Raw genomic sequence first — 20,952 nt, forward strand, 5'->3', positions numbered from 1 at the left:
CACATGTGTACACGGATACACAGATAAGCATATACACACACTTACATGTATATGCATATGTGGGGGAGCCATTCTCAGGCCCAGTGAGGGCGCCAGCCAGCCATGGAGACTATATGTGGGTCTCTTATTATTTAAACGGGACAGAGGATTCCGAATTGCTTTCCATAGCATCAGAAAGGTCAAGTGGGCATTTTAAAGGACATGTGGTCCATTTTGTCAGCTCCCTTATATTCTCACCACCCTCAGCTGCATGAACCTTTTCCCCTACAAGAGAATAATGTTCACTGTTTCCATTTCTGGAAAGGTTATTTGTCCCAGGTACCTTGCCAAGTAGTTTACATATATCACCTCATTCTAATCTCACAGTAACCCAGTGATAGGAGCCATAAACACCATGCTATATGGTCTCCCTCCTTAACACAACACAGGTGGCCCTCCCTCCTTTTGGTTTCCAAAATCCTTTCTCATTCACCACTTTAAGTTGATCTTAAGTCTTGCAATAAATAACACTGTGAACTCAGGAAAGCTTGGCACTGTCATTCCCATTTTGCAACTGAGACTCACATAGGTTAAGGAACTTTCTTAAGACTGTAAAAACTAATAATAATAAGCCAGATCTTAACCCTCTGTCCACATACTCTGGTTTCAGTAATTTTGTATATTTATTCCTTTGTTCATTTATCACACATTAATGTTCCTTATCCATTTCAAGAGACTGTACCAGGCACTATGAAAACAAACACTGAATAAGACACGGTCTTGACTTTGAAGTAGCTGGCGTTCTAGAGAGGAAGAAAGGCCAATAGAGAGGTATATCATAATATGACATGCCAGATGCTGGACTAGAGATTTGGACGAACTGTGTGGAATAACTGGTTGGGCTGCGGGAGCCACCATTAACAGGAGGCCACATGTGACAGACAACTCAAAGGCCATGCATGCTCTGTCCATGCTGCTGGAACATCTATCTGCTTTGTGTGTGCAATAAATGGTAGCAAGGCTGGTTGGCCTCTGAAAACTTGTAGTCAGTCACATTCATCTAACTTCCTTCTGCAAGATATGAAAGGCAATAGTAATTAATTGAAGTACCTTTTCCGGGGCGCCTGGGTGGCTTAGTCGGTTAAGCGTCTGACTTTTGCTTAGGTCGTGATCTCGCGGTTTGTGGGTTCGAGCCCCGCGTCGGGCTCTGTGCTGACTGCCAGCTCAGAGCCTGGAGCCTATTTCAGAGTCTGTGTCTCCCTCTCTCTCTGACCCTCCCCTGCTCTCTCTCTCTCTCTCTCTCTCTCTCTCTCTCTCCTAGAAATTAAAAAAAAAAAAAGAAGTACCTTTTCTAAGCCAATGCAATATCACTTCATAAATCATATAGCTACCGATAGGATTACTGTTTGTCACAAATAGCTAAATTATTATAGGTGAGAAACTACGTAATCAAACGTGTCCCTTAAAATTGTTTATGTAGTTTCCTAGCTAGTTTAGAAAGTGAGCTACAGGAGAGAATATTCTAGCCTAACTAAGATCAAATGTTACCTTTTGCACGGGCCTTTTACCGGGTTTGGTTTTACTTTTGGTTATTGGATGCCTTTTAGTGTTTCTTTCTCTCTCTCTCCCACCCCCCCGCCATGGAAATTTGTAAACATACCCAAACATACCTAAAAATAGAAAGAATCCTATAATCCATGCCCATCATCTAGTTGCAACAATTATCAACACTTTACTAATCCTGTTTCATCTATTTTCTTCAAATAGCCATATTTTTTTTTTTTTTTTTTTTTTTTTTTACCCTGGAGCAGTTTAAAGCAACTACAGTCTTATTTTTGAGAAATATTTGAAGGGGTGTGAAATTAGAGTGAGAAAATATATGTCCTTCCAAGCCTTCTGGGTCTTTAGCCCTAATTAAATTGCCAGCATAATTTTAAAAAATGATTCCAGCTTTAGTGAAGTCTCTTTTATGGCATTAGCTCAACTAGCAACACACAACTCAACTGGACAAGGTGTCTTTTGGCCCTTCTCCCTTTAGAAGCATTCTGCCAGAACAAACAGAATGGAAAAGTTTTTTGACCGAACACTTCAGATAAGAACAAAGCACAACTCAGACATAGATACATAAGAGTTTGGGCTGCATATAGAGGATGCCATTGTTGCTGCTGTTTGGGAATTTCAGTAGCCTCGTGTTTTAAGATAAGACATTTGTCCTTTCTGTCATTGGAACTATGATTTCGTTTATTTCCTTGTCTCCTGTTTTTTGGGAGAGCGGCCTCTTAGCTGGTCAGCTTAAAAGATCCTGTAATTCCCTGTGATGATTACGAGGTGAAAAGTTGTAAGCACATTGATGGAGTACAACAGTTAGGCTCTCCCACCATCAGCATTACAAATGGGCAATGATTTCAAATTTCAGTTTTTATTCCTAAAGATACAAGCTTCAGTGTTACTTAAAATAGTAAAGCAATAGAAACAGCTGTTGAATAAAAGGGGAATAGCAGAGTGGATCCATATAAATGGAATTTTATAAAAGCACGGTTTGTTGAAAATTGCTTATTTTATCGCATCACATGATAAAAGCAGTATGTAAAGTTGTATGCCCAGGATGAGCTCACCTATATAAAAAGTACAGGGAAACAAAATTGGAAGGTTAAGACGCCAAAAGGTTAGCAGTGTTTGCCTCTGAGTTGCAGGGTTATGAGTGGATTTTCTTCTGTTTCTTTTTATACTTTTCTGTCTTTTTCAAATTTTCTACAGTGAGCAGGTAATCACTTGTGTAATCAGAAAAACATTTTTTCTAAATAAAAGGGACAAGCAAGCCTCAAAAGCTCAGTGCCTACAAGCAGACCAGCAATCTGTTTTGAATGTTTCCAAGGCAGTGAACCAGGCAAAAGTAAGAAGGATGATTTCAGAATCCCCAGGGGAGACTTGTGTAGTTAGTTCCTAGGAAACCAGAAGTTTTAGCCACTCAAAACACATGTAAGTGTTTTTGGTGTGAATCAAAACCTTCCATTAGACCTAATTGCAACAGCAGCTGTTACACAACCTGTATAAACTACTTTTGGTGTGAACCAAAATTTTAACAACATAGAAATTATTAACCATTTCATGGTCACATAGCTGTAAACGTCATCTGCCACTGGCCAGGTTTAGCTGTCCTAACAGAGGGGAAACTTCGGATAACTTGGTGAAGCTTGCAGGGAAGAGGCTTAGGCAAGAATTAAGATGACTCTTCTGAATGCTTCATTTTCCTCTATTGTATTCTCTTAAAAGAAAAACAGACAATTTGAAAATGGCTCTCAAAATTTACTAGGTTTCTTAAAATGTCATAAGTAACTCATGCCCATTGTAATAAGAATAACAAAAGTATATAAAGACATAGTCTCATTTTTTCTGATTCCATCCACTTGGAAAAATCATTATTAATCTGGTGTGTATCCTTACACACCTTTCTCTGTGCTCTATAGTATGGGCACACACATACCCCCCCACACACACCCCAAAAGATAGCTCCTTCTCCCTTCATTTTCTTTACAAAACTTTACTTTACATGCAAAGGAATGTGATCAGAGAACTGCCTTGAGTGTTTGTTTAAAAAATACAGATTCATGGGGTGCCTGGGTGACTAAGTCACTTGAGCATCAGACTTCGGCTCAGGTCATGCATGATCTTACAGTTCGTGAGTTTGAGTCCCCCCCCCGCCCCCTCCCCCGCCCATTAGGCTCTGAGCTGTCAGCAGAGCCCCGAGCCTGCTTTGGATTCTGTGCTTCCCTCTTTCTCTGCCCCTCCCCCATTCATGCTCTGTCTCTCTCTCTCTCTCTCTCAAAAATAAATAGTTTTTAAAAAGGTATTTAAAAAATAAATTAAAAATAAAAATACAGATTCCTGGACCCCACCCTATGCAAATTAGTTTAGTGAGTTCTATAATCGGAAGAGTTTGATAAATGCTGCTGTCTATATTATTCTACAACTTGTTTTTATCTCTTAGCAATACAACAATACAATACACCATGGTTATCCTTTCAGGTTAATGCCTATATATTGAAATCACTATCCTTTGGTAGATGTAAGGAAACATGAACAGATTTGATTACAAAAAAACCCCCCAAATTAGTTGTTTTGCAAAAGACAATATAAACAAAGTTAAATGCTAAAAGACAGATTAAGAGAAAAGATCTGCAGCACATATAACAGGGAGTTAATATTTCTGATGTATAAAGAGGTCTTACAAATCAAGTGGTTTCTTTTTAAAAGAGGTCTTACAAATCAAGTGGTTTCTTTTTAAGAGGGATTAGATCTTTTTTAAAAAATTTTTAATGTTTATTTATTTTTCAAAGAGAGAGACAGCGCATGCATGGGGCAGGGGCATAGAGTGAGGGAGACAGAATCACAAGCAGGCTCCAGGCTCGGATCTGTCAGCACAGAGCCCAATGCGAGATTTGAACCGACAAACTGTGACATCATGACTGGAGCTAAAGTCAGACACTCAAACAACTGAGCCACTCAGGCACCCCAAGAGTTTTTTTTTTTTTTAATGTTTATTTATTTTTGAGAGAGACAGAGAGAGACAGAGTGAGAGTGGGGGAGGGGCAAAGAGAGAAGGAGACAGAATCTGAAGCAGACTCCAGGCTCCCAGCTGTCAGCACAGAACCTGATATGGGGCTCAAACCCATGAACTGTGAGATCATAACCTGAGCTCAAGTCAGATGCTTACCCGACACCCAGACGCCCCAAAAGATTTATTTTAAAGGGCACTGTTGAGGTAGGAAGCAGACTCTGAGATGGTTTGGGTAAGCAGGATGTTAATTAAGAAGTAACCTTTGGGACGCCTGGGTGATTCAGTTACTTGAGCATCTGACTCTTGGTTTTGGCTCAGGTCATAATCCCAGGGTCATGCCATCGAACCCACGTTGGGTCTGAGCTGAGCATGGAGCCTGTTTGGGATTCTGTCTCTCTCTCCCTCTATCCTTCTCTTGCTCACTCTCTCTCAAATTAAAAAAAAAATAATAATAAGACTTAAAAAAAAAGAAGTAACCTTTGGATCAACCGCTGTGGAAGAGAGGAAAGAAGCAGGAGTGGGCAGAGGAAGAAGCAGAGCTGTGATACAGGCTCAAAGACAGTCTCAGCTCTTCGGAGTTACCGCTCACCACTTTCTTCCAAGGCTGTGATAAATCTGGCTGTAGCGTACCTCTCACTCAGTTTCAGCTTATACCTATGCACCACGGCAATCCATCAATGACCCAAGCTCAGGCTTTTTCCTTCGTTGTCAGCTGGTCATAAAGGATGCTCCCATATACCATAAGTGTGAGCACAAGAAGAGATGCCAGTGAGATAGTGGTGGATGCTGTGGAGGTGTGGGCCACCCACTCATATAGCTACTTGCATCCTCTGGTCCTACTTGTGCTGGATTTATCACTTCCTTATGAGAGCTTCCTATTAGGCCCAGCTGACCTTAGGATTTGGTGGGTCTAACAGAGCCACAGCTCATGATGAGCAGCTGTGGTCACATACTCACATATGACAAGCTTGCACCATTTCTTCCAGTACCTAGTATGTGCTGGGAGTTGTTTTTCCAAGGCATATAATTCTCTGAAGATGTCATGGCTCCTTTCTGAAACTTCAGGGGTCTACTTTGTGATTATCACACGGGCTTGCTGTGAACTCCACATAGCAACTTTTCCCATCACTACTACCTTTGATTCTATAGGGTACTCTGGCCATGTGGCCCAGGCAGCAGTGCTGCTTGCACTGTAGTGTAGATCTGTTGCAGAGCTCTTACTGCTGTGAGTTCCACTCAAAACTGTCAGTCTTCCCATAATCTAGTATATGGGTCAGAGAAGTATTCCCAAGCGACAAATATACTGCCTCCACAGCCAGAAAAGGCCTGACAGACGTTGTTCTTTTCTTCCTTGTGATGAGAGGTGCAAAGTGCAATAACATGTCCTTTACCTCAGATAGGATTCCTCATGTGCCCATAACCAATGGACACCGATGAAACTGTTTGATACACCAAGCCCCTGAAGCTTCATAGGGTTTATCTCCCACGTTTTGAGTGATTCTCTAGCACCAAGACCACTGATATGCAAGCCATTTTTGACTCCTCCAGGCTGATTAGCAAAATTTCTTTCATGTAATGGATCAATGTGATGTTCTGTTGGGCATCCGGATCTCTTCAGACTATACAGCAGAGGGCAAGAGAGTGAACACAGACCTATAACAAAACTACACATGTACATTACTGTTTGTTCCATATGAATTTGAACCTTTTCAGATCCTCTTTTCTGAATAGTATAGAAAAGAATATATTAACCAAATCAATGGCAACATACCATGTACATGAAGCCATGCTTACATGCAAATAACATGATAACATCTAGCACAGTGGCAGAAGGTAGGATGTGATTTGAGTTTTATTCTAAACGTATTTTATTCTAAACTCATTTTCTAAGATCTGTCCATTCTTTCCCAGGGATTAGATTAGTGAATTAAGTATAGGTGTGACAAGGCCAGCACCCCTGCATGCTTCGATCTTTAGAAATGATACTTCCCATACATGCCTACTAAATGCAATATTATTTGCCCCGATTTCCTATTATGGAAGAATTTTAAGCTTACAAAAAGTTGTAAGTACTACTATACAGTTAACACCCATGTAGATTCTAAATTTTACATTTTACTATATTTGCTTTATCCCCTATTTATTTATATTTTTCATCCATCTATCAACCGATTTAATTTTTTATTTTTTAATTTTTTTAATGTTTATTTATTTTTGGGAGAGACAGAGTGTGAGCAGGGGAGGGGCAGAGAGAGAGGGAGACACAGAATCTGAAGCAGGTTCCAGGCTCTGAGCTGTCAGCACAGAGCCCAACACAGGGCTCAAACTCACAAACTGCAAGATTATGACCTGAACTTAAGTTGGACGCTCAACCCAGGCGCCCCACAACTTATCTAATTTTTATATGGATTTCAAAGTCCTTTGCAAACATCAGAACACTTCCCTTGAAAGATCTGAGCATGTATATCGACATTTGTTTACAGTTCTTATTTTAGGTAACATTTTCATATAATGAAATGCACAGATCTTAACTGCACCACTGGATGACTTTTGACAAATGCATATAACCCATATAGCATACCACTTAAGTACCTACCACCCCCAAAACACACCCACACCTGGGACCAACCCCACCTGGTGAGCTACAAGCTACTCAGCTACTCCTTTGTGCACACGTTAGGCAAGTGCCTTCTTCAGTCTGAGCCCCACACACTCAGAGAAAACACCTCCTTGACTCACAGCTGAAGACTGGCACTGTGGCCAGCGAGCATCAAAAGCACTCCTGGGGAGAGTCAGCTTTGGGTGAGCTAACAGCACACTCCTGCCTCACCTGGAGTGCGCCCCACCCCCACCAGGGGCGCCCCCACCCCACCCCTCCAGGTAGCCGAGGCTTCCCTCTCCTTCTCCCTGAGATTCTCTGGGATTCTTGCCAGATAGGAGCCAGGAAGGGAGCAGCCCGCATCAGGGAGGGAAACTGGAAGTCACCGAGCACGCATGCTCTGTGCTGACCAGGACCCCGGTCCCAGGGCAGGTCCGCTCAGGCTACACCCCAGGACAAGAAAGGAGAAACCCAACAAGGCCCAGAAGGGAGAGTGGCTTGCTGTGGAAGCCTTTATGGCTGGCATGAGCTGGAGGAAAGCAGTCCCGTCCCACTAACTGGGGAGAGGGACTGAGCTGCGTGAGGGCCCGGTGCGTGCAGGGGAGGCCCGGGGCGGTGCGTGCAGGGGAGGCCCGGGGCGGTGTGTGCAGGGGAGGCCCGGGGCTCACTTCACAGTTTGTTCCTGTCGTCTCTCCCCCACGGGAAGGTATGCAGGGAGAGTGCTGACTCCTCTCTCAGTCCGTTGTGGAGCCATCACCCTGGCTGCGAAGGGAACTCCTTGGGAAATCCCTACCACTGGGCCTCAGGCCTGAGCCCCTGGCCCTGATTCGCCCTCTGGGATTCTCCCTCCGAGCTCCCCCTGGTCCCTGCTCTCTCCTGTCCAGGTCCTCAGCCAGCCATGCCATTCTCCAGTCCCCACCCCCCTCCCTGGTGCGGGCTCCACAGCTTAATCATTTCCCCTTGCTATAAAACTACCTGACTAACTTAGCTCTCTGGCCCTGATCTGCCACGTGGGGAGTATACCTTCCCCACCTCTGCCCTTTATTTGTTGGTTTGTTTTCTGAAATCTGTTTGCCTTCTCTGAGTCTTCACAACTGAGACTGATATCAGAGCTGTAGAACACACCATGCCAGTGGCTGTGATGAAACCAAATCTCTGTTCAAAATGCTTGTTCATGTTGTATTCCAAATGTTCTGTGTTGTTTACCAAAGCTTTTACCAGCAGCAGGAAGTCATTGGAGAAATGAGTCCTAAATGTAAATCAAGTTAGACCTGCCACAGGTCCCATTTGTAATGACTGGTCAGCAAAGAAATCCAAAGGTAGATAGGGAGTTCCTTCTACCTAAGAAACAAGGCTTCATATATTCTCTCCATCAATATGGCTTTGCCTTCCTTTTTGTCTTCTGTGTCCTAAGGAAGAAATAGCCAGAGAAAGGGAAAGTCGGGAAATTAAATTAAACTAGTTTGTAAAGTCTAGGCTGGTGATTAGTCGGTTAAGCGTCCGACTTTCACTTAGGTCATGATCTCGCGGTCCGTGGGTTCGAGCCCCACGTCGGGCTCTGTGCTGACTGCCAGCTCAGAGCCTGGAGCCTGTTTCAGAGTCTGTGACTCCCTCTCTCTCTGACCCTCCCCTGCTCACGCTGTCTCTCTCTCTCCCTCTCTAGAAATTAAAAAAAAAAAAAAAAAAAGAGTCCTTAAAAAAAAAAACTTAAACTTGAATGAAAAATGCCTGCACTAGGCTAGGATGGGCCTGAGAATTTATATTTCTAACACACTCCCTGATGGCTCTGCTGCCATTGGTCTAAGGACCACACTTTGAGAACCACTGCTGTAGAGGCTGTACTGGCTAGGTTTGAAGGTCAGGAGTCTCTGGTCTTGGGAGAACTTGTCCAGAGGAAGGAACAGCACCATGTACCTGGAGGAGTTTCTAGGTCAATGTGGCCAGGTCTGGGACAGAGCTCAGCAACCCACTCCTGGGCCACCTGTAGTGGCTAAGGAGCATAAGGCTGTCTCCTCTGAAGTCACCTAACCCTTGCTGTCATGCCTTTCTCTTCCTTGGTGGAGGAGGGAACTGAGGCACCAATAAACCCCAGAGCGTGTGGCCCGTTATGAGTCCTGTGCTACAGAGGAGAGATGGCTCTCAGACAAAGCATGGTTCAGAGTCGCCTGAGGCAGAGGTGCTTGGTAAATCTAGATTGTTGGACAACAGCCCTAGAGCTTCTGACTAGTAGGTCTTAGATGGTGGTGGCTGAGACTGTGCATTTCCAACAAGTTCCCAGGTAACTCCGACTGACACCTCATGGTCAAGGGAATAAAAAGACTTCTGTGTTCCTGTGCCTGAAGCAGAGAGGCCTTGGCCCCTGTGACAGATGCAGACCAAGAAGCAGCCTGAATAGACTGGAGATTTCTTTGACACCAGATTAAAAATTCAGAGTGACTTGATTTTTCTTGAGTTAAGAATTAGTGAGAAATTTTCTTATGGAGAGAGAGGCAAGATGGCGGAGAAGTAGGGAGCTCCATACATTTTGCTCACCCCCATCTCTCAAACAGAGAAGACCTGAAGCCATAGGATACTGAACCACAGGAAGCTAAAAGGAAAAGAGACAGAGTCCACTAAGAAGACAGCCTCAAAGGTGCATGATTGCGAACTGGGGAAGATAAAAATGGGCGGGGACCTGGAGACATGGAGGGGAAGAGCCCCCTCCCTGGAGAGCCATGGAGAGACGAGAAGAACAGAAAGAGCAACTGAAACTGCTCCTAGAACAGTCCCTGGAGAAGAGAAAAACCTCAGCCCAGGACGGAAAGGGATCCTACTTCTAGCTGTGGTGCTTTCTTTGGGCTGGGTGCCCCAGTCCCAGGCAACGCCAGGAGAAATTGCTCCACTGCTCTCCTGGCTCAATCCCCAGCTGGGAAGCGGCCGGTCTGCAGGATTACATTTCAGGCTGTATCAATAAAGCACGTGGACTAAGACCTGGAAATGAGGCAGGGCTTGGGACACAGAACGTGGCCCACCTTGGCTATGCCCCTGGCACAGGGAGAGCGGACCCAAAAGAGTGATTTGCAATGCTTGGTTCGAGAAGTGACTGGAGTGCCGCCATTTTTCTCCTCACAACCACCAAGGCGGGGCCTCAAGGAGTGGCCATGGGACTACATTGGAGGCCAGGCCAGCCTACACCAAACCACGCCCATCCACGCTGGAGACCTGCTTTTCTTTCTTTCTTTCTTTCACCAGTGCCCGGGGCAAGACCAACATTGATGCATTGCCGTGATTAATTCTAGATCAGTTCTTTCTATTCAGATATATTTTCCCTTATCTCATTCTTATCTCTCCCCTCTGCTGGGCTGGGCACTCTGGTCATTGGTTTCCTTAAGCACACACATTTAATCCATTCTCTAGATGCATATACAACAACTCCACCTTTACCTTCCTTTCTCTTTCTCTCTGAAATAGTCCGACTATATAGTTTCTTTGGGTAACATTACCTTCGTTTTTTTCTCCTCGCCTCCTACCATATTCTCCTCTTTCTCTCTCTGAATTAAGACTCTTAGTTACTCTGCCTGGTCATTGTCCAATTACATTTCCTGTCCCTGTCATTTCTCTCTTTTATGCTCTTCCATCAGCACTGCATACACCCTGCTCTTTATTTGTAGCTGGGAATTCAGATTTTATGCTTTTAGACTATCTTTTAGTTTTCCTTTCTTTTCTTTTTTTATTTTTTCTTTTTCCCTTTCAGTTTGCTTGTTTCTTGGATTTGTCTGTGTGTTTGTGTGCCTTTGTTCCCTGTGTGTTAGTCTGTATGTTTTCATTTACAGGGCTACCTCAAGAAAAAAGCCAAAGTACACATGGTAGAGAGTCAAAAATAACACTACGAGTAGGGAAATAAAATAACCAAAGTCTCAACAAGAAAGACTAAGGGACACCATTCAAAGAACACTTCCTGAACAGACAGGCCCTGGACAGTCAATGAGCCTTCTTTAATATAGCAGTACTTGCAGGTGCAGAACGCATAACACGCTTTTAAAGCTAACAAGAAACAGAAAGCTAGCCAAAATGGCAAAACGGAAGAACTCTCCTCCAAAGAAATTCCAGGAAGAAGTGACAGCTAAAGAATTGTTCAAAATATAAGCAACATAACCGAACAAGAATTTAGAACAATAGCCATAAAATTAATCTCTGGGCTTGAAAAAGGCATGGAACACATCAGAGAAACTATTGCTACAAAGACTATGGAGCTTAAAAATAGTTGTGATGAATTAAAAATGCTATAATGAGGTGCATAATAAAATGGATGTGTCCAGGGCATGGATTGAAGATGCAGAGAGGAGAATAGGTATATTAGAAGACACAATTATAGAAAAGAGGAAGCCAAGAAAAAGAGAGATAAACTGATCCAGGAACACAAAAGGAGAGTTCAAGAGCTGAGTGATACAACCAAATGAAACAATATCCGTATCATAGGATTTCCAGAAGAGGAAGAGAGAGGGAAAGGCGCTGAAGGAGTCCTTGAACAAATTATAGCAGAGAACTTCCCCAATCTGGGGAAGGGAAACAGATGTTGAAATCCAAGAGGCACAGAGAACTCCCCTCAGACGTAACTTGAATTGATCTTCTGCACAGCATATCATAGTAAAACTGGCAAACTATAAGGACAAAGAGAGAATTATGAAAGCAGCTAGGGAGAAAAGGGCCCTAACATACAAAGGGAGACCTAACAGAGTAGTTACAGACCTATCTATTGAAACGTGGCAGGCCAGAAAGGAATGGCAGGAGATCTTCAATATGATGAACAGAAAAAATATGCAGCCAAGAATCCTCTATCCAGCAAGCTTGTCATTCAGATTAGAAGGAGAGATAAAAGTCTTTCCAAATAAACAAAAATTTAAAGAATTTGTCACCACTAAACGAGCCCTACAAGAAATCCTAAGGGGAAATCTATGAAGGAAAAGTTGCAAGGAACAAAAGGTACCAGAAACACCACTACAAGCAGGAATCCTACAGGAACACAATGACTCTAAACCCATGTGTTTCAATAGTAATGCCGAATGTAAATGCTCCAATCAAAAGACATAGGGTAGCAGAATGGATAAAAAAACAAAATCCATCTATTTCCTGTCTACAGGTAGCACATTTTAGACCTGAGGACACCTGCAGACTGAAAGTAAGGGGATGGAGAAATATCTATCATGCTACTGGAAGTCAAAAGAAAGCTGGAGTAGCCATACTTATATCAGACAAACTGGACTTTAAAGTAAAGACAGTAACAAGGGATGAAGAAGGGCATTATATAATAATTCCAGGTTCTATCCATCAGGAAGAGCTAACAATTATAAATGTCTACACACCAAATATGGGAGCACCTAAATATACAAAACAATCACAAACAGAAACAATCTTAAAGACAAGAATGTGCTAATAGCAGGGGATTTTAATACTCCACTTACAGCAATGGATACATCAACTAGACAGAAAATCACTAAAGCAACACAGACTTGAATGACACATTAGACTAGATGGACTTGACAGGTATGTTTAGAACTCTACATCCTGAGGCTATGAAATTCCCTTTATCTCAAGTGTGCGTGGCACATTCTCCAAGATAGAAACATACTGGGTCATAAAGCAACCCTCAATAAATATAAAAGAATTGAGATTATACCATGTACACTTTCAGATCACAATGCTATTAAACTTGAAATCAACCACAGGAAAAAGTCTGTAAAACCTCCAAAAACATGGAGGTTAAAGAACATCCTAGTGAAGAATGAATGGGCCAATCAGGCAATTAGAGAAGAAATTAAAAATTATATGGAAACAAATGAGAATTAAATACAACAATCCAAATGCTTTGGGATGCAGCAAAGACAGTCATAAGAGGAAGGTACATTTCACTTCAGGCCTATTTCAAGAAATTGGAAAAAGCACAAATAAAAAATCTATCAGTGCACCTAATGGAAATAGAAACAGAGCAACAAGAGCACCCCAAGCCCATCAGAAGAAGAGAAACAATAAAAATCAGGGCTTAAATAAACAGTATAGAATCCCAAAAAACAGGTGAACAGATCAATGAAACCAAGAGTTGGTTTTTTTGAAAAAAATAAACAAAATTGATAGACCTCTATCCAGGCTTTACAAAAAGAAAAAAAGAGTGCACCCAAATAGACAAAATAATGAATGAACATGGGTTTATTACATCAATCCCTCAGAAATATAAAGAACTATAAGGGAATATTATGAAAAATTATATGCCAAAAAAAACTGGACAACCTAGAAGAAATGGACAAATTCCTAAACACACACTCACTACCAAAATTCACACAGGAAGAGATAGAAAATCTGAAGACCCATAACTAGTGAAGAAATTGAATCAGTTATCAAAAATCTCCCAACATATAAAAGCCAGGGGCCAGATGGCTTCCCTGGGGAAATCTACCAGATCTTTAAACCAGAGTTAATAGGCATTATTCTTAAGCCATTCCAAAAAAAACAGAAATCGAAGGAAAACTTTCAGACTCATTCTATGAGCCAGTATCACTTTAATTTCCACACTAGACAGACACCCAGCAAAAAAAAAAAAAAAAAAAAAAAAAAAAAAAAAAAAAAAAAAAAAAAAAAAAANTGGTTCAATATTCGCAAATCAATCAATGTGATACATCACATCAACAAAAGAAAAGATAAAAACCATATGATCCTGTTGCTAGATGCAGAACCCAGATTTGGACCCAAAAGTGTACAGTCAACTAATCTTTTGAAAAAGTGGGAAAGAGTTTCCAATGGAAAAAAGACAGCCTCTTTATGAGATGGTGCTGGGAGAACTGGACAGCAACATGCAGAAGAATGGAACTAGATCATTTTCTCACACCATACACAAAAATAAACTCAAAATGGATAAAGGACCTGAACGTGAGACAGGAAACCATCAAAACCCTAGAGGAGAAAGCAGGAAACAACCTCCTTGACCTCCACTGCAGCAATTTCTTACTTGACACATCCTCAAAAGCAAGGGAATCAAGAGCAAAAATGAACTGTTGGGACCTCATCAAGATTAAAAGCTTCTGCACGGCAAAGGAAACAGTCCATAAAACTGATAGACAACCAATGGAATGGGAAAAGAGAGTTGCAAATGACATATCAGATAAAGGGCTAGTATCCAAAATCTATACGGAACTCACCAAACTCCACACCTGAAAAACAAACAATTCAGTGAAGAAATGGGCAGACGACATGAACAGACACTTCTCCAAAGAGGACATCCAGATGGGCCCACAGACACTTGAAATGATGCTCAGCATCCCTCCTCATCAGGGAAATACAAATCAAAACCACACTGAGATACCAACTCACGCCAGTCAGAGTGGCTAAAAAGAACAAATCAGGAGACTATAGATGCTGGCAAGGATGTGGAGAAACGGGCACCCTCCTACACTGTTGGTGGGAATGGAAACTGGTGCAGCCCCTCTGGAAAACAGTGTGGAGGTTCCTCAAAAAATTAACACTAGAACTCCCCTATGACCCAGCAATAGCACTCTAGGAATTTCCCTAAGGGATACAGGAGTGCTGATGCATAGGGGCACATATACCCCAATGTTCATTCAGCACTTTCTTTTTTTTTAGTGTTTATTTATTTCTGAGAGAGAGACAGAGTGCGAAGTGGTAGGGTCAGTGAGAGAGGGAGACACAGAATCTGGAGTAGGCTCCAGGCTCTGAGCTGTCAGCACAAGATCCTGAGGCGGGGCTCAAACTCACAGACTGTGAGATCATGACCTGAGCCGAAGTGGGACACTTAACCAACTGAGTCACCCAGGTGCCCCCATACCAGCACTTTCAATAGCCAAATTATGGAAGCAGCCTCAATGTCCATCAACTGACGAATGGATCAAGAAGAAGTGGTATATCTATACAATGGAATACTACATGGCAATGAGAAAGAATGAAATCTGACCATGTGTAGCAACGTGGGTGGAACTCGAGGGTATTATGCTGAGCAAAATAAGTCAGGTAGAGAAAGATAGATACCATATATTTTCACTTATATGTGGAATAGGAGAAATTTAACAGAGGGTCATGGAGGGGGGAGAGGAGAAAAATAGTTGGGGAGAGGTAGGGAGGCAAACCATGAGAGACTCTTGAATATTGAGAATGAACTGAGGGCGGATGGGGGTGGGGGAGAGGGGAAGGGGGGAGATGGGCATGGAGGAGGGCACTTGTTGGGATGAGCACTGGGTGTTATATGGAAACCAACTTGACAATAATCTATGAAAGAAAAAAAAATAATTTTAAAAATGGAATCAGTGAGAAAAGTACCAAATTATATACAATATTTATCTATTCTAAATATATTTGAAACTAATAATTGGATGATGTTTTTTAGGTCAGCTATTTCAACCAGGGAGAGAGGGAAGAGAACTAACGTTTATGAGCTCTGTTAAGCTTTGCACTAAGCCCCTTACATATGTTACGTCATTTGCTTCTTGCCACAACCATATGAAAAGACATTAAAAAAAAAAAAGACATTCCATTTTTTTTTCAGATAAGGAAACTGAGCCTCAGAGAGCTTTAGTGGCCTGACCGAGGTCCCACAACTGATAAGAATTGGGTCCCAGCTCTGGCTGCACAGCCCTTGCAGTGGCTTTGCTCATGAATGCATAAAAGACACATTTTCACAGAAAGAGCAGAGGAAAGGAGGGGAGAGTGTTTTCTGGAAAAACATGTTAAAAACAAAATGCTCCCCATGGAGTAATGAGGAAGAAGACAGAGGGAACCGGTCGGGGCTGGATCGTGGAGGGCCTCGAAAGTCACCTAAGGAATTTGTACTTTGACACAGTCGGCGAGGAATCCCTGCAAACATTTAAGACGGGTTGGGACGTTAAACAGGGTGTAGCTTGAGTGGGAGGTGGTGGTGAGAGCAGAGGGGGTGACCTGCTGGAATCAGAGAGCCCCGGAGCTGGAAGGGATCCTAGAAGTCATCCTCAGCACCCATCGGACAGATGAGAAAAGTGGGGCCTGGAGAGGCGAAATGACTCCCTGAAGGGCTGATGGGATGCCGTGGGAGCACTACCCAGCTCCACCCTTCCCCTTTAGTGTCGAAGCCCCCACTTCCCCAGCTGTAGGGAGTGTTGGTGGTCCTCAGTGCACAGCTTGTGCACAGCTGGGCAAGGCCCTTGCCAGCAGTGGCCCTTGGCTGACGAGAGCCGCCATGCCCAAAGTTGCGGACCCATCCCAAGTCACTGGTCAGTGCAGGAGCAGGAAGTGCCAGCCCCTTTGCCACAGTTTGGGACAAGTGTGAGGGGCCACGCTGGCTCCAGGGCTCCCTGTGGGTTCAGCTGAGGCTGTGGTGGGGCCACAGGGCAGTTCAGCTTCCTCCTCTGTCAGTCCTGCTTTCTTTATTCCCTGTAGGCGTCCATCCTGAGAGCGCTCCCCAGGAAACCTGCTGCCCGCAAAGCTCTGTGTCACACCCTGTTTCCCTAGGAGCATGGCCTGTGACACTTCCCCAAGGTCACAGGCCAATTCAGTAGAGTCAAGACAGGAGCTGGGGCGCCTGGGTGGCTTAGTCGGTTAAGCGTCCGACTTTCGCTCAGGTCATGATCTCGCGGTTCGTGGGTTCAAGCCCCGCGTCGGGCTCTGTGCTGACTGCCAGTTCAGAGCCTGGAGCCTGTTTCAGACTGTGACTCCCTCTCTCTCTGACCCTCCCCTGCTCACACTGTCTCTCTCTCTCTCCTAGAAATGAATAAAAAAACATAAGAAAAAGACAGGAGCCCATGCCTACTCTCGACCCTTCACCCCATCTTGCTGACCTCCCACACTGGTTCCTCTTAGGCTCCCTCTCTGCACATCCATCTGGGAAGCTGGGACACGTAACCTTAGAGACCGAGTCAAAAGATGCTAGAAGAATCTTTTGCTCTTTCCCCAGGAGCGCCCTGCATGGTAACAAGTGCGCGTGTGTGTCATACAAATGGAGCTACTTGTTCCAGGTGAATCAGCCAGGAGCAGATGCAAGGTGCCTCTCTGTTCTCCAGGGTTCCTTCCCTTGCCTGGGACAATGGCTGGGAGAACCGGGCCCGACCAGGCAGAAATAAAAAAGATCAAAAAGACGGCTCAGGGCTTTAGACCCAAGGCCCTGGATCAGGGCGAGGCGGCCTTGACGTCTAAAGCTCTGCCCTGAGACGGAGACAGGCAGGCTGGGGACTTTCAGAGGGCCCCACCACACCCCGCTCAAGCACTTCCCTGATCCTTGTTTTGAAGCAAGACCCAGGGTTTCACAACTGCCATCCGTGCTCTGCACACTAACCAGATCTGTTCACTGGAATCTTCCCTTACAAGATACCAGCTGCTGCCGCAGACCTATTTGGTGGTGAAGTATGTGGAGCCTTGTGTTAAGGCCTTTTTACTGCCCCGTGGAGCCACAGTGATGGGACTTGCATGGATTCATTTGCTGCTTTTGTTTATTGCTGTGCAATGGCAGCAAGGCCCGGGGGAGGCCAAATCCGAAACTTCCGGCAGCCCCCTCAGCCCCTCGGGATCGGGATCGTCCCTGTATCTTGGGGAGCTGGAGAGGGGCTGGGGGGCGGTCTCTGACCCCAGCTGCCAATCAGGAGGCCAAACCCTTGGGAGGAATAAAGCGTTTGATTAAACACCAAATCCCCCAAGTAGTAAGCGCACCGGTACTTAGTGCAGCATCCCCAGTGTGCAAAGCAAACGAGACAGATGTAGACCACATACCTTAGAAGAAGGCAGTAAATGCACGTTTTTAGTAGTTCCAAATCTTGAGTCAAATAAAAGTGAGGGCCAAAGAACAAAAACAGACCCATAGACCAATGGAACAGAATTGAGAACTCAGAAGTGGACCCAAAAGTATACAGCCAACTGATCTTTGACAAAGCAGGAAAGAATATCCAATGGAAAAAAGACAGCCTTTTTAACAGATGGTGTTGGGAGAACTGGACAGCAACATGCAGAAGAATGAAACTAGATCATTTTCTCACACCATGCACAAAAATCAACTCAAAATGGATAAAGGACCTGAACGTGAGACAGGAAACTATCAACACCCTAGAGGAGAAAGCAGGAAACAACCTCCTTGACCTCCACCGCAGCAACTTCTTACTTGACACATCCCCAAAAGCAAGGGAATCGAGAGCAAAAATAAACTGTTGGGACCTCATCAAGATTAAAAGCTTCTGCACAGCCAAGGAAACAACCCAGAAAATTAATAGGCAACCAACGGAATGGGAAAAGATAGTTGCAAATGACATATCAGATAAAGGGTTAATATCCAGAATCTATAAGGAACTCACCAAACTCCACGCCCGAAAAACAAACAACCCAGTGAAGAAATGGGCAGAAGACATGAACAGACACTTCTCCAAAGAGGACATCCAGATGGCCAACAGACACATGAAACGATGCTCAGCATCCCTCCTCATCAGGGAAATACAAATCAAAACCACACTGAGATACCACCTCACGCCAGTCAGAGTGGCTAAAATGAGCAAATCAGAGAACTCTAGATGCTGGCGAGGATGTGGAGAAACGGGCACCCTCCTACACTGTTGGTGGGAATGTAAACTGGTACAGCCCCTCTGGAAAACAGTGTGGAGGTTCCTCAGGAAACTAACAATAGAACTCCCTTATGACCCAGCAATAGCACTGCTAGGAATTTACCCAAGGGATACAGAAATGCTGAGGCATAGGAGCACATGTACCCCAATGTTCATAGCAGCACTCTCCACAATAGCTAAAACATGGAAAGAGCCTAAGTGTCCATCAACAGATGAATGGATCAAGAAGATGTGGTTTATCTATACCATGGAATACTACATGGCAATGAGAAACAATGAAATCTGGCCATGTGTAGCAACATGGATGGACCTTGAGGGTGTTATGCTGAGCGAAATAAGTCAGGCAGAGAAGGACAAATATCATATGTTTGCACGTATAGGAGGATTAGGAGGAACTTGACGGAGGAACAAGGGGGAGAAGAAGGGCGGAAATGGTGGGGGAAAGGGAGAGAGGCAAACCATGAGAGACTCTTGAATGCTGACAAAAACTGAGGACTGATGGATGTGGGGGGGAGGGGGGGATGGGCATGGAGGAGGGCACTTTGGGGATGAGCACTGAGTGTTATGTAGAAACTAATTTGACAATAAACTATTTGTAAAAAAAAAAAAAGTGAGGGCCAAAGAGGGCTTTTAAAATGCTGTGCGTTGCTGGGAGCAAGAAATGGCAGTGGGTCACTCTGAAAGGAAAGTTAGGAATGCTCCATGCAGATATATGGGTTCTGGTTAGAATGGACATTTATTGTGTCTGTGCATCTATTCTTCCCCCAGGGATGCTATATTCTATTTCCACATCTGCACTTTAGGCTCTCTGGCTCCTCCTCCAACCTTGCCACTCATTTTGATAGTTGTACCCATCTGACTCCTGACGGTTACCCTCAGCCATAGGTCCTCTACTGTTTCAGAGCTTTACAATCCTCACTACTCTAATGGGCCTAGGTCTGTAGTGACCGCTACCACTCCATTGTCAGGCCTAACCTGCAGAAGAAAGCTACCACTGATTTTTTTCTTCCTTCCTTCCTTCCTTCCTTCCTTCCTTCCTTCCTTCCTTCCTTCCTTCCTTCCTTTCAGAAAGAGAGAGACAGGAAGGAGGGAGAGAGAGAGAGAGAGAGAGAGAGAGAGAGAATCTTAAGCAGTCTCCATGGCCAGCGTGGAGCCGGACACGGAGCTCAATATCACTACCATGAGATCATGGCCTGAGCCAAAACCAAGAGTCTGAAGCTTAAATGACTGAGCCACTGAAGTGCCCCTTCACCACTGAATTTCTTAGTGGTGCGAGTGCCCCAGCTCATTCCCCACCTTTGGTAAGTGGTGTATTCTGTGCCTTTTAGCTTTCCAGGCTTGTTTAGTATATCCACTTCAGTATGCTCACTTCCAAATCTTCTTATTCCTTCTTCCACTATTGCCACAACAATGCTGGCATTTCAAACTCACTTAGCATGGATCATCACTTTTTCTGTACTTCTAGAAGCCATCCCAGTAGTGAGTTTGCACCATTTCTTGTGGTCCATGCCAGGGTGGTAAATCCTATATTCCAGGAAAGTGTTCCCAGATTGATAAACTCACTTTTATCCAATGTTAGAGTCTAGCTCCACTGGTCAAGCCCCCTCAGAATCCAATTCCATGAGAACTCTTCCAGCTGCTGGCATTCCATGCTGGCTAGATTTTACAGCTTCCTGGGGGGTATAGACACTTTCCTCCCTTATCAGGCCTAGCATGTTCCTTGTTATAGGCCCAGCGGCCAGAAGGGAAAGGGCATGCACGCACCATTTTGGGGAGGAGAAATTCTGCATCATCTCCAAGCAGGAGGTGGGGAGATCACCAGCACGGAAGTCAGCCCAATTCAGTAGAGAAATCTGGGATTCAAGGTTTTGGTGGTATCAATCTAGATATCCCCAAACCATGTGTCAGGGTCCTACTCTTTCACAGGAAGCATTCTGTTTTGGGCAAAGCAAACCTGTCTCCATTGGACATTTAATCTTCTTTGGCGTTCAGTAACCACTGAATTCTATGGGTCTTAAAGCTACTCTTCCCCATATTTCTCAAACACATGATATGTCACACCAGATCCTACATTCCCTTCTACCAGTATACCTTTCCGGTTCACCACCTGGTGAAGATCTTAACAACAATAATAGGACTGCCACCTTGTGGCAAGGGGCTATCTGTGATATCCTAATTGCCAACTGGGCAGTGAGTGACCTAACTTCCCAATCCCATCTAAGCGCCAATTTCTTGGTCAAGTTTTAGTCGCAAGGTTCATC

The 20,952-nt window shown here is 44.1% G+C and overlaps 1 non-coding gene across 1 annotated transcript; it reads left to right on the plus strand.

Annotated features, from left to right (window-relative positions):
* The first annotated feature begins 1,101 nt into the window (after positions 1–1,101).
* On the plus strand, positions 1,102–1,186 carry TRNAK-UUU. The gene has a single exon. It is a non-coding gene; the product is annotated as a tRNA-Lys (tRNA).
* Positions 1,187–20,952: the final 19,766 nt, after the last annotated feature.

Source organism: Hyaena hyaena, unplaced genomic scaffold (assembly GCF_003009895.1).
Source record: "Hyaena hyaena isolate Hyena2069 unplaced genomic scaffold, ASM300989v1 scaffold_77, whole genome shotgun sequence".
Lineage (NCBI taxonomy): Eukaryota > Metazoa > Chordata > Mammalia > Carnivora > Hyaenidae > Hyaena > Hyaena hyaena.